Genomic DNA, 14,686 nt, shown 5'->3' with positions numbered 1-14,686 from the left:
CCCTGCTGAGAGCAGCTACTGCAAAAGCCACTGGCAGATTTGCCAGAAAAACACTTTCCAGGTCTGCTGTTTACCTGCCCCTGGGCGCATAGAGTTTCCAGAGTTTCCAGGTCCTTCCGGTCACCAGCACGGGACAGGGTGGCCACCTGAAAGTTGGGAAATTCTGGGAAATTTGGGGATGGGGTCTGGGGAGGACAGGGAGCTCATTGGGGTACAATACAACACAGATCCCCCTCCAAAGCATCCATTTTCTCCAAGAGATCTGATCTCTGTAGCCTGGAGATGAGCTTTAATTCCTGGAGGTTGGCATCCCTGTGAATCTGCATTATAAAATGGCAGCAACTCCGGAGTAGAGGCAGATGCCGACTGAACAGGGAGGGAACCAGTCTGGTGTGTTCTCCGCCTTGAACTGCAAAAATCCAGCCCTGGAGTTTTTTTCAAGACAGAGGGTTTATTATCTGGCTGGATCCTGACCCTTAGAGACCCTGTAAGCTTAAAAGATGAGGGTACCTCCCCCCATAAGTAATTCAAAATGAAACAACACTAAGGCATGAATTAGAAAGTTTTTAAAAATGACAAAAGATTTACACGAATGATGAAATTTAAATAGATTCTTTCTCGATTTGCTTGAAATCATAGAATCGGAAAAGAGCTCAAAGAACCATCAAGTCCAACCCAGAGGTGGGATCCAGCAGGTTCTCACAGGTTCCCAAGAGTAGGTTACTAATCATTTTTGTGTGCCGAGAGGGGGTTACTAATTGGTGATTTTGCCATATGATTGTTGCCTTAGTTACGCCCCTCCTCTCAGCGGTAGCGGGCAGAACTTGAAGCAGTCTAGCAGGAGGTGCACTGGCGTGCGTGGCAGCCTGCGCCTGCGTGCATTCGTTTCCCGCCCAAGGACCGGCGCAGCGGCTGCATCCTTGCCACAGCCCCGCCCAGGAATGCTCCGCCCCAGGAATGTCCAGCTACGCCCCATCGTGCCCCGCCCAGCCCCATTGGTGCTACACCACAGTTTGAATCCCACCACCATGGGAACCTGTTACTAAAATTTTTGGATCCCACCACTGGTCCAACCCCCTGCAATGCAGGAACACACAATCAAACCACTCCTGACAAATGGCCATCCAGCCTCTGTTTGAAAAACTCCAAAGGAGACTCCACCACACTCCGATGTAGTGCATTCCACTGTCGAACAGCCCTTACTGTCAGGAAGTTTTTCCTGATGCTTAGGTGGAATCTCTTTTCCTTCACCTTAAACCCATTACTCCTGGTCCTAGTCTCTGGAGCAGCTGAAAACAAGCTTGCTCCTTCTTCAACATGACATCCCTTCAAATATCTAAACATGGTTATCGTGTCACCTCTGAACCTTCTCTTCACCAAACTAAACATCCCCAGCTCCTTAAGTCTCTCCTCGTAGGGCATGGATTCCAGACCTTTTACCATTTTGGTTGCCCTCCTCTGGACCCCTTCCAGCTTGTCAATATCCTTCTTGAATTGCAGTGATCAGAACTGTACACAGAATTCCAGGTGAGGTCAAACCAGAATAGAGGGGTACAATTACATCCCTCGATCTAGACACTATACTCCTATTGAGTCACATTCTTTCTTTTTCTAACTTTTTGGCAGCTCTGCTTTGCTGGTGCCCTGAAAGCATGCTCAGTCTGCCTGCTGGGTAACCATCAGTGGGTCAATAAGATCACCAGCTCTCCCAACAGCCGATCATAGGCTGTTCCCAGGGCGCTTCCAGGCAGCAGTTGATAACCTTTCATTATTTCAAAGAGCTTACAATTAAATTAGGGATTTCGTAGCCGAAGGCTTTTATTAAGAACGTCAGAGTCGCTTTGCTGGATCACAGAAGTTCATTGAGTCTTGCTTCCTGCATTAAGTGACTGGATGCCCTCAAACAGGTCCAAAAACAAAGCAGAGCCCAAATATTCAGGGGTACACTCAGTGGTGGGATCCAAAAATGTTAGTAACAGGTTCCCATGGTGGTGGGATTCAAACTGTGGCGTAGCGCCAATGGGGCTGGGCGTGGCACGAGGGGTGTGTGGCCAGGCATTCCGGGGGTGGGGCTGTGGCAAGGACGCAGCCGCTGCGCTGGTCCTTAGGCGGGAAACGAATGCACGCAGGCGCAGGCTGCCATGCACGCCGGTGCACCTCCTGCTAGACTGCTTCAAGTTCTGCACGCTACTGCTGAGGAGCGGAGGAGGTGCATAACTAAGGCAAAAATCACGTGGCAAAATCACCAATTAGTAACCCCCTCTTGGCACACACAAATAATTAGTAACCTACTCTCAGGAACCTGTGAGAACCTGCTGGATCCCACCACTGGGTACGCTGCTTCGAAAAATGGAGGCTCCATATAACAATTGAGGCCAATAGTGGAGAGAGGACAATCAGTTGTTGATTCCCTTTTGAAACCATCTAAGCCAGTGGCCATCGCTATATCCTGTGGTGAGTTCCCCAAGTTCATTATGTGTTGTATGAAAAAAGAACTCGATTGCCCTTTTTGATTTATGCTGTTTGTAATGATGCGTGTGGGTATATAGGGCATTTTTTAAAGTCTTTTTAAAGTTTTGTGTGTGTCATTTGAATGCAAAAACATTTTTGGAGTTTAAAGCAAACCAAAAGGGCACGCCCTACACCATAGAGTTTACATTTGTAACATTTAAAATGTTGTCACCCGATTTCTACTTCTGCATAAAACGACAATAGATTGGCCAAGCCCCTATAGCAGTTAATTATCCTAAAGGACTTTTGCCATTTAAAAACAGCCACTCTTGTTAAAAGCATTAGCAGCTTTAAAAAAAGCTGAGCACACAGAACAATGAAAGGATGACCAAGAGCATTTATTTCAATGAAATTTGCATAGCACTCAAATCTCAACAGAAATACCTCTCCAAGAGATTTCAGGAAGTATAAGGCAATTTACAATTGAATTATGATTAATTACTAGGCAGATTGGTTGAAAGGCAGGTGATTTATTATGTATTTGAGTCCACGGCTTAGAAATTGGGGACATGGTTTTCCCTGCCTCTCTGGTTCATCCTCACAACAACCCTGCGGCCTGCAAGGTAGATTAGGTGAGAAAGAGAGTGGTTGTTTCAAGCTTGCCTAGCGAATTTCCTGCCTGGATGGAGACTGGAACCCATGTCTCCAATCCGAGTTCTGAATATTACACCGGCTCCTCCACATACCCATACAGAAAACGAGATAAGATAGTTCTCAGTTTCCCTTACGGTCCAAATTCCACCTTCCTTCGGAAAGTGCAAGAAACATATATTTTAAAAAATGAATCTGTCATGAGCTCCAAGAGTGTACATAAGGGGGCTAAGACATGGTGGAATTATATGTTGACTTTTTGAAATACACAACACCCAACCCTAAGACACAGAGATGAGGCAGCGCCTTCCCTTCTGGCTTGCTCCATTGCCAAATAATTCCCTGGGAGAGACAAGCTTTGTATCTTAGGGATTCCTCCTGCTTGGATGCAGATCCAGCGGGGAACTCTTTTTCTCTTTCAAAACCGAATTGCCTGATGATCAGTGTCCAAATGCACAGAAAGAACACTGCTGTGTCTTCCAATCTGCATTTTAAAGAAGTCAGTTGCAGCAAAAAAAAACCAAATGGCCCCAGATCAGTCCAAATTCTTGTCTGACAAACAACAATTAAAGGCACTGAGCCTTTGCCAGGTGGGAGAGGCAACCAGGCTGGGGTTTCTGGGTTGGAGGAAGCTACGGACTGTTGAATTAACCCCTGTCGCTTCGCTTTTAAGAGGGGCAAGATCTGAGGCAAGAAATGAGAGACTATGTCGATTCCTTTTCTTTTAATCCCGAAACCTTTGGAAACCCGCCTCTGCTCGAAGGGCTGAAGGATGCAAACTTATCTTGTGCTCTATTCCATGTTTAATTTTGCATATGGAAGGAATGAAAGGAGATTGGGCTGGGTTTCTTCCTGGTCAGTTGACAACCCTAAATGCAGGGACCAGGTTGCTAGGTGGATTCTCAGATTATTTGCACTGTGTAGTGTTGAAAGAAGTAATGATTACTGGTGAATTATTCAGTTCTAAGGTGGACCATGAGGAAATCGAAATGGCTGATGACTTTCTATTCCTTGGCTCCATCATTTTTTTTAAAAATGGGGGGGGGGGGGAGAGCCTAAAATTAAAAAACCAGAAGGATTGTCAAAGGCTTTCACGGCTGGATTCAACTGGTTGTGGTGGGTTTTCCAGGCTGTGTGGCCGTGGTCTGGTAGATCTTGTTCCAAACATTTTGCCTGCATCTGTGGCTGGCATCTTCAGAGATGTATCACAGCGAGAAGTCTGCTACGCTTCTCTCTGTGATACATCTCTGAAAATGCCAGCCATAGATGTAGGCGAAACATTAGGAACAAGATCTACCAGACCATGGCCACACAGCCCGGAAAACCCACAACAACCAGAAGGAGATTGAGGGTGGGAAGGGCAGCCATGAAGCAGCTAGAAAAGTTTCGTAAAAGGAAGGATGTGTCACTGGCAACCAAGATGAAGTTAATTCATGTCATTGTATTCCCTGTAACTATATAGGGGCACTGGCAGAGCTAGGAGGGCCAGAAGGGGCATACTACCTAGGCACGATTAACCTGGGTCATGTAGGGGCACATCTTGGCACCCTGCCCCCAATTCCCCCACACCCAGTCCTTGGCCAAATCCCTCCCACCGCTGAAAGTACCCTGCCACCACCCCTTTGTTGGGGGGACTGGGTGTGGGGGACTGGGTGTGGTGCCCAGGGCTTGCCCCAGGTGCCGTTTTGTGGCAGTATGCCACTGTGTATGGGTATGAAATTTGGACAGCGAAATAAACTGACAGGAAGAAAATTGAGTCACTTGAAATGTGTTGGAGGAAAGTGTTATGGATACCATTAAAAGTGTGAACTATCCCCAGAAGCTAAAGCTGCTAAACTAAGGCCATCATACTCTGTATTATGAGAAGACAAGAGTCACTGAAAAAGACAAACAAAAAGTTGGAAGGAAAAGAGAAGGACCCATCATTGTAGCCATAAAATCATTTTACTCTGATTTTAATTAAGTTGGCCAATATTGTATCCCAGAATCCCACATTCAGCTCCAAAAACCCCACCTCACCCAAGTGCTGACAAGCAAACAGGTACACACTCAGGATGTGGTAACAAAAGGCCACTGAAGATAGAAAGGTCCTTTTGACTTGCAGAATAGTAACGCTCCCTTGAAGGAATATGCACCCAAATCCCATGTAACCTGCCCCAAGGGTCCCCTGAGAATTCCAGGTGTGTGCTTAAAGAGGAATGGTTTTATTTTGTCCAAAGGATCCATGCTTTTTCTATTTTTGTATGCTCACATTTTGTAGGAAAATGATATTATAATGCCTGTGATATTATTTGCTTGTTAATTATTGTGAAGATGACTTATGGAATACTTGTTAAACTGAAGTAGAATTTCTGTCTCTCTGATAAACTGCCCTGCCTCTTTCCCAGTATTGCCAGAGGGTATGCAATCAAGTGTATTTAACCCTCAAGTACAAGGACTATAGCAAATATCTGCATTTGTAAAGTACTACTGAGGTCCCTTTGTTACCAGTATCAATATCATCAAGAAACCAGGATGTCTAGGTACTGACTAATGGAACAGATGTCCTAATCCAGCGGCTTTCAACCTGTAAATCAAAACAACCTTTTGAACTGCCCAACCCTTTAGGACTGGTGTTGCCTGAGGGTATAAACTCTCTGTATCAGTGTTCTCCATCTGTAAAATGGATAAATGTTAGAGTTGGGGGTCACCACAACACCAGGAACTGTATTAAAGGGTCGCAGCACTAGGAAGGTTGAGAACCACTGGCCTAATCTTAAATGTTGTCATCAAGGTATCGATAATGGATGCATTAATGTTCAGACGTTTGTATTGTCTCGGAAACTTTCCCTCCCATGCCTTTTCCTATCAACCCCCCCCACCCCCCCCGGCCTACCATTGTTAGAGGAGGTGCTGTCGGATCCAATAAAATTTTTGAACGATTCCCAAGCCTCTCAGGGTGGGATTCAAATAATTTAACAACAATGCCTCTTGCCTCTCGATATTCCCTGTCCCTCTCGTCGGGAGTTGGGTTAGGCCTGCCTTCTACCTTCTGTGGAAACAACATGAGATGAACTGACTCAATCAATCAAGGGCGCCATGGCCCTCAAGTTTGTAAGACTAGTTAATAACAGGGCATTGATTGATCCCCAATTGTGTAAGGTTGAAGTTTGTGAGGCATGGGAAATCTTAGGGCATGTCATTATTATTTATTGTATTTATCACTATTCACTGCATTTATACCCTGCCTTGCAGGTTCCATCGTTTTCCTCTCCTCTGTTCTATCCTCACAACAGTCCTATGAGATAGGTTAGGTTGAGAGTGCGTGACTTACACAAGGTCACCCAGCTTCCAGGGTACAGTGGAGATTTAAACCGGGGTCCCCCAGTAGTGAGTCTGACATTCTGACCACTATACCACGTTGGCTGTTAACTGGTTGCCAACTGTTGGGAAATGACTGGTAAGAACTCCAGAAATCTGCCCGGGTTTTCACAGCAAGGGGCTAAACACCTGTTTATTGCTGCCACTCAGCTAGCTGTTAAATGGGATCTCCTTCCAAAATTGGTAACCCTCCTGAGACTTTACTGACAAGATGGCCGCCCAAAATGCAAAGAAGCAGAACAGCATTCTTGTGAGCACTGGTGCCTTGCAGCGAATCAGCATGGTCTGCCAAAATGGCTGGTTTTATCTTCTGTGCACAACAAGCAACATCTGCCCAGATTCCTATGGAGAAGGCCCATGGATCAATGGTCAGAAATAGCACTCTGCACATACTCTGAAAGTCTGTACATGTTCAATCTCCAACTCTGAGACTGCAATAGAGAGCCAGTGTGCTGTAGTGGTTAAGAGCAGGTGCACTCTAATCTGGAGAACCAGGTTTGATTCCCCGCTCTGCCACTTGGAGGCTTATCTGGTGAACCAGATTAGCTTGTGAACTCAAACACATGCCAGTCGAGTGACCTTGGGCTAGTCACAGTTCTTCGGAGCTCTCTCAGCCCACCCAGCTCACAGGGTGTTTGTTGTGCGGGGGGGGGGGGGGGGGGGAGGAGGCTGTAAGCCCCTTTGAGTCTCCTACAGGAGAGAAAGGGGGGACATAAATCCAAACTTTTCTTTTTTGGCCTGGGACCCTGGAGAGCTTATGCCAGTCAGAGGAAATAAGATGGAATTAGGCAGCCCAAAGTCTAAAACAGCATTTTCTTATGTTTGTGCTCTTCTGCTTTTAGAGGGAAGGAGTGCGGCTAAATGGAGGAGCAACTGCCTTGCATGAAGTTCCCAGAGTCCACCTGCTATTACAGAATTTCAAATTGCTGGGTAAGGCACGCTAAAAAACATTGCTGGCTTCTCCTGAGCCTTGCTAGGTTTGATATAAAGAAATAACACTCTGCACATGTTCTGAGCACTGATCTTGTCCAGGGAGAGTTTAAACTTAAACCCAGTAATGTGTGCAAACGCTGCCACTGGGATTGCCAATTCTTTCTTCCAGTCCTGCTCCTGTGTCCTTAAAGAGCAGTTTCCCACTCTTAGGGAAAAGCTTCACCTACTGGCTGTGGTTACTATATGGGATTTTCTGGATTTTAATTAAGGAATTTGCCTTTTAACGCTATTTTATTTATTTATTTATTTTTATTTATATTTTAGACTTATAGGCCGCCTCTTCCCCGAAGGGCTTTTAGATGGGAGATTGTTATTTTAAGTTGCAAGTAGTCTGTTTTTATTGTCTTTTTTTCTGGACTGGGATTTTTAATGCTGGATTTTTCACTCATATCTTTGATTGCTTTGTTTTTGTTATTTTTATTTTGTAATCCACCTCAAGCAGGTTTCCGGAGAGGTGGCATAACCAATAAATACTCTCTAAAAAGCAGGTCGCTTCACTAAGTCTGGGTCTGGGTGTCTAGAAAGTGCATTTCCACTTGTTCAGAGACAGTCCTGGGATCTTGGAGGCAAACCAACGGCCTTCAGCGCGTGCCATGAAACTTGGATTCTTGCACTGGTTTAAGATAGGTAGTGAGGACTGTTTTGTAAATCCTGCCTCACAGTGAAACATTGTGCGCACTGCTGAAGATGAATTGCAGCCTGTCAAAGTAATGTGTAGGTAGGCAGCATAAGTGGTGTGGGGTGAGCCAGGGAACCCCCCCCCCCTCCCCTGGAGTTTATCCAGCCTCTCCGCCTCTGTAAACCGCATGAACTCATGTTGACTAGTTTCTTCAAAGGGGCTGATGGGGGGTGGGGAGGCCCCTGGAGAGGACTGGCTTCCAAACAATAGGGCTGGGTTTGCTATTTTAAAAGGAGACTAGAATTCAACTGCGGGGGGATGTGGGGGAGGTTTAACAGGGGGAATCAATGGCAAAGAAGCAAATCTTCAGTTTCTGAATGTCAGGGCATGTTCTTATTGCCATGGGAGCACTGCAATGGGCTGGGGGAATGCCGCCGGAAAAAACAGGGAGATGGAGGACCTCCAGTTACACCGATAGTACAATCTAGTGTTAGAACTATTTCTCTTCCGCACATGCAGAATAATGCACTTTCAATCCACTTTCGCAATTGTTCCGCAGTGGATTTTATTGTGCTGCACAGTAAAAGCCAGCTGCAAAGTGCATTGAAAATGGATTGAAAGTGCATTATTCTGCATGTGTGGAAGAGGCCCAGGGCAGATGGGGGGAAAATACACATAGGGTTGTCAACTGACCAGGAAATAAAAACACTCGCCCAAGCAGCTCTTCTGCCTTAACAAAGGTCATTCTGCAGAGATCCAGTCTGGGAAGACATTTCATGGCGTGGAAGGAAACGCAACCAGCTACCCATCCCATTTGCATCCTGCCCTTTCTCCAAGCAGCTCAGGGCAACCAACATAGTGGTCTCACCGTTTCACTTTGTCATCACAACTACCTTGTGATGTAGGCCAAGCTGAGAGGAGGAACATGATCTACTCAAGGTTGCCCAATGAACTTTATGGCCAAAGGGGGATTAGAGCCTCTACTGCTAAGACCCCTTCTGCACATGCAGAATAATGCACTTTCAATTCACTTTCACAATTGTTTGCAAGTGGATTTTGCTATTCTGCACAGTAAAATCCAGCTGCAAAGTGCATTGAAAGTGGATTCAAAGTGCATTATTCTGCATGTGCGGAAGGGGCCCAAGATTGTCTAACCAAGGCACCACATTGCCTCTCTATTACTGCCCACTGCGACAGGTCAAAAATATTCAAAGGAATATCTCTGTTCCAGACATACCTTGGACCCTTGGATATTCAGTCTGTCCATTTGAATCCAGTCACTACATTGGGAGGAGGGGGGGTGTCCCTCTTTGGGCCCTCCACGTTTTCTGCCCTCCACGCAAGCACCAGGATATACCCAGCTGCAGTTAACGAAACTGGAGTCTTCTCAGTCTGTCTGCAACCCCTCACTTTTCATTCAGCACGAATTATCTGCTTTTGCAAATCCAGCAATAAGCGAAAGACCCTCTTAAAACTTCTCCCATGCCAACAGTTTTTAAAAAAATAAAATAGTTTTTCTTACCTGGATCTGTATCTCTGCTTCACTCCTGGATGATCCAAACTGGACTGCTACTCCCCTGCCTTTCCTTCGCAGCTGGTCATTACTTTAAAAGGCTGGTGGAATTTGTGTTACTTCCTGATACACTTTGGATCAGCCCCTTGGTTCCTGGGCAGCAACACAAAGGTGTGGGCTACGTGGGGTTCCCTCCCCACCATACACACCTTTGCTTACTTCCTCTTTGTTCCCATTTAAACTAGCAGCCGGAGGATTAATTATTACTAGGCGCACACAATCATTAAACTTGTGCATGGACGAATAACACACACGCTCGCAGAAGCGAGGGCACACCCCTTTCCCCCTCCCCCTTCCAGCCTGCGAGTGGCTGGTACATACCGAGCACAAAGGCCTGGCAGGAAAGAGAGAGGGATTTAAATCTCTCCTGGGGCTGTTTTGCTCTGCTGGGTGCCAAACTCGCTTGACTCTTCACCGGGTTCTGCTCCGCCACCTCTGAGGGACCCATTCCTTACCCAATCGCACCCTTTGGTGTGGCAACCTCAGGAGGAGAACTTGGGACTCACATTTGTTCCGGGTCTGTTCACCTTGGTCATGCAGAAGGTGCGTGGCGATGCCAGCCAAGCCTCAATTAAAAACAGCAGCAACCCAAATCCACCTTGGATTCCAAGCCTTTAATCTTGTAAAACACTCACTCCTCCTCGGCTTTCACAGCCATGACATGGCTGATGGATTTCCAGACTCTGGCGTGGACTGGAGTTATTTGCAGACTTAATAGTGAGCCCCCGTGGTGGGGGCTTAGAAGCCAGGAGCCAAGGTACAATCATTTCGGCTGGATCCAGTGTGTTTACGCCATAGTCTTGCTGTATTTGTTTACTACGGATTCATCTTTTGGCCTCATAATTTCGGTCTTGCAAACTGCTGGTCTTGCAGCTGAGCTCTTGCAAATGTGATCTTATCCTGTTAACCGCTCTTCATCGTGCATTGTTCAACTGACCTTTTCCTTTTCCTGTGCATGACATATCCTGTTATTTATAGGGCTGCCAACCTCCAGGTGGTGGCTGGAAATCTCTTGCTATTAGAACTATCTCCAGGCGGCAGGGATTAGTTCTCCTGGATAAAATGGTTGCTTTGGAAGGTGGAATCTAGGGCATTATAATCCAGTGAAGTCCCTCCCCTCCCCATACCCGCCATTTCAGGCTCCACGCCCCAAATCTCCAGCTATTTTCCAGCCCAGAGCTGACAAATCTAGTCTTTCAGCCTTCTCTTGAGGCATACCTTCGTTAACTTATAGCATCTGATATTCATAATATCGTGCACTCAGTTTTACCAGCGGCATGGCAGGAATCTCAGTGCAGTCATTTGAAATGGTGTGTGCATGCATTGCTTAAACAAGAAGCATTGGTTTTGGCAATGCAGCAAGGGGCGGGGGGATATCTGTGGGCTGAAGGGCCCACATGGCTGTTTTGCTCTTCCATGGTTTGTCAGCTAATGGACAACTTTTTGGAGCATCCTCCCGATGTTGCCAACCAGTTTTCTGATTTCCAAGTTTTCCCCTCCTTTGCTCCAAATTTTCCAGAGAGATGGCAGTCCAAGTAGGATAACACATTTTCTGGGTATCAGTGCCCCTTTACTGCTGTTAGCCAATTGTAACCTCTCTTTCCCCTCCTGCCACATTGCAGGGCTTTTTGATGGCTTTTTAAAAAGGCAGTTGCTGTAATGCTATGTAGTGGTGGCGAACCTTTGGCACTCCAGATGTTATGGACTACAATTCCCATCAGCCCCTGCCAGCAGGGCCAATTGGCCATGCTGGCAGGGGCTGATGGGAATTGTAGTCCATAACATCTGGAGTGCCAAAGGTTTGCCACCACGGCGCTATAGCGTTATAATGCTATAGCAGTATAGCAGGTAACAACAAAAGCCCTCTGGTGGCATGACAGAGAAGATACGGTGGCTGTAACAGGTTGGCCAAGGAAAGCACATAGAAAACTCCGTTGTCTCTGGCAGTGAACCCACGCCAGAAAATCCGGCAGTCCAAAAGTTACAGCAGGCTGTGCATGACCCAATTCTGGAATTAGCTTTAGAAATTCTCCAAGTTAAAGCAAAGTTCAGAAGAAGTGGAACTATGTAAACAGTGGAATTCAAACAGGTCAAAGGAACCAACCTGGTGAAATCTAACACAGTATTCTTGTAAGAGTGCTTGACTAGGATCAGGGAGACGGGGATTCAAATGGTCAGTCAGCCACAGACTTGATTTTGATTTATTTGATTTTTAGGCCACCGTCTCCCAACAGGCTCGGGTGGCTTACAATAAAACAATGTTAAAAAGATAATACAGTACAGTCTCCGGCACCATATAGATTTCCCCATAGGCTAGGTACAGGCAGGAGAGTTGGACAATGAAGAAAGTAGATTCATTTTGAAATGCGGCATTGGAGGAGAATTTTACAGATGCCATGGCCTGCCCAAAAGACAAATTTGTGAGTTCTAGATGAAATCAAGCTTGAACTGTCCCTAGAAGCCAAAATTATAAACTGAGGTTATCATACTTTTTTTAATATATATTTTTATTGGAGATTTAAAAGGAGTGTTATACAGAGTTCTAGCAAACAACATAGAATGCCATGTACACAATATTTGCTATATTGGTCCAAGGTCTTAAGGCACTGTTGTTTGGGAAAAGGAAGTTAAGGAAGGGGGGAGAAAGGGACAAGAGTGAGAGAATTTACATAAAATCATAACATCTCGCAAAAGCCTAAATAAAGAAAAGAGATAGGGAAGATTATGATGGAATAAGGGAAAGAAGAAGGTTATCATACTTAAGCAGTGGTGGGATCCAAAAATTTTAGTAACAGGCTCCCATGGTGGTGGGATTCAAACTGTGGCGTAGCGCCAATGGGGCTGGGCGGGGCACAACGGGGGTGTGGCCGGGCATTCCAGGGTGGGGCATTCCTGGGTGGGGCTGTGGCAAGGATGCAGCCACTGCGCCGGTCCTTGGGCGGGAAACGAATGCACGCAGGCGCAGGCTGCCACACACGCCGGTGCACCTCCTGCTAGACTGCTTCAAGTTCTGTGTGCTACTGCTGAGAGGAGGGCGTAACTAAGGCAAAAATCACATGGCAAAATCACCCATTAGTAACCCCCTCTCGGCACATACAAATAATTAGTAACCTACTCTCAGGAACCTGTGAGAACCTGCTGGATCCCACCTCTGTTAAGTCACATTATGAGAAGACTAAATTCACTGGAAAAGACAATCAGGAAAGGTAGCAGGAAAAGAGGAAAACCCGAGATGGATCAACTCAGTCAAGGAAGCCGCGGCCCTCAGTTGGCAAGACCTGACCAAGGCTGTTAATGGCCATTTATGCACTTGTGGTCCTTCGCATCGAGCATTCATTTCCTTTTGGTTTGATTTTCGGTTACACACAAGTTTTCCCCTCTGTGGAATTCGCTGTGCTTTCAGATCAGAGAATCCTTGCAGTTTCCGATAGTGTAACTTTCTCCCTTCACTGGGCCATCCATTAACAGATATTGCTGGGGTCATCAGCATACAGCTTGCACTATACAGCCTTCACTATGGATCAACTTGGCAAGGGGGGTGCACGTAGATGTTAACAGTGGAGAGAGAACTGTCCCATGCCAGATCCCACACACCAATGAATGGACTTTGTGCAACACTCTGTCCCTGACCTGTAAGAAATGAGCTTTGCCGCTGTAAGGCTGTTCCATAGATCCTGGTGGATCAAATGATCCCAGTCCACTGTGGCAGTGGATCAAAAGGCAGTGGATCAAAAGATCCCAGTCCACTGTGTTGAATGCTGCTGTCAGATCAAGCAGTAACAGCAGTGCTGACCCGCCTTGGTTCAATTGTCTGCAGATATCATCTGTGCGGGTGGCCAGAGCGATCTGTCCTGCACCCAGTCCACAAGCCAGGTTGAAATGTGTTGCCTAGGTTACTGCGGGTCAGTCTCTCCTACCCTGTTTCTCCGAAAACAAGACATCCCCTGAGAATAAGACGTAGTAGAGGTTTTGCTGAAGTGCTAAATATAAAACATCCCCTGAAAGTCAGACGTAGCAAAGTTTTTCTTTGGAAGCACGCCCGTCAAACAGAACAACAGAGCATGCAGCTGTGGAGCGGAAAAATAAGACATCCCCTGAAAATAAGACATAGCGCATCTTTGGGAGCAAAAATTAATATAAGACACTGTCTTATTTTGGGAGAAACACGGTACCTTGCAGGGTTATTGTAAGGAATTGAGAACCATGGACCCCTGTCGGAACTCTTTGGAATAAAAGCAGGAAAAAAATGGGACAAACTAGGGGTGGCAACCTATGGTGCTCCAGATGTTCATGGACAACAATTCCCATCAGCCCATGCCAGCATGGCCAATTGGCATGGGCTGATGGGAACTGTAGTCCATAAATATCTGGAGCACCATAGGTTGGCCGCCCCGGGATAAACGATTCAGGCTGAGATTTAGAAAATCTCATTTGTAGAAAGCTCTGATCTTTGGTTTTTTGAGCTGAGCTTTTGACACAGGCTGGGGCAGGCATCCCGAACATGGTACTCAGGGGCACCATGGGCACCCCCTGACACCTTTCTTGGTGCACAAGCATTTCTAGAAAGTGGGTGCGGCCATTACCCAACAAGGGCTTCTGATTGGCCACTGAAGACATGCTTGGCTATGTTGATTAAAATAACATTGTTCCTTTGACAGCTGCCATGGCAGTGTTTGTTGTATTCCCTCTCAACCTTGCTTTCCAGCATATTTTTAAAACTGTCCCAATGTATTTTTTTTAAAATTATCCCCCTTTCCTCTATTCCAGTGATGGCGAACTTTTTCGAGACCGAGTGTCCAAACTGCAACCCAAACCTCACTTACTTATCGCAAAGTGCCAACACGACAATTTAACCAGAATACTGAGGTTTTCGTTTAGAAAAAACAACTCAAGCATTAACATCTTTTGTCTTAAAAGGCATTGTGCTCTTCCACACACTCGGACTGCGGCATAGGTGGTGGGGGGAGGCGCTCTCTCTGTGGAGCTGACATGGTTCCCAAGTGAGCTCGGGGTTACTGGGCCTGCTGCCTGGTCTGGTA

General features: G+C 46.3%; 1 protein-coding gene across 4 annotated transcripts in view; it reads right to left on the bottom strand.

Annotated features, from left to right (window-relative positions):
• LOC125432304 (occludin-like) overlaps positions 1-10,185 on the bottom strand; it is a 38,247-nt gene extending 28,062 nt beyond the window's left edge. For 3 of the 4 annotated variants that reach the window (XM_048495716.1, XM_048495717.1, XM_048495715.1), the window contains exon 1: positions 9,597-9,965. The gene's annotated coding sequence lies outside the window, so the exon portion shown is untranslated. Of the gene's footprint in view, positions 1-9,596; positions 9,966-10,153 lie in introns of those variants that run through there. The other variant, XM_048495718.1, reaches the window with a different exon arrangement.
• Positions 10,186-14,686: the final 4,501 nt, after the last annotated feature.

The sequence above is a fragment of the Sphaerodactylus townsendi genome, linkage group LG05 (assembly GCF_021028975.2).
Source record: "Sphaerodactylus townsendi isolate TG3544 linkage group LG05, MPM_Stown_v2.3, whole genome shotgun sequence".
In the NCBI taxonomy this organism is placed as follows: domain Eukaryota; kingdom Metazoa; phylum Chordata; class Lepidosauria; order Squamata; family Sphaerodactylidae; genus Sphaerodactylus; species Sphaerodactylus townsendi.
This window is presented reverse-complemented; position numbering and strand designations above follow the sequence as displayed.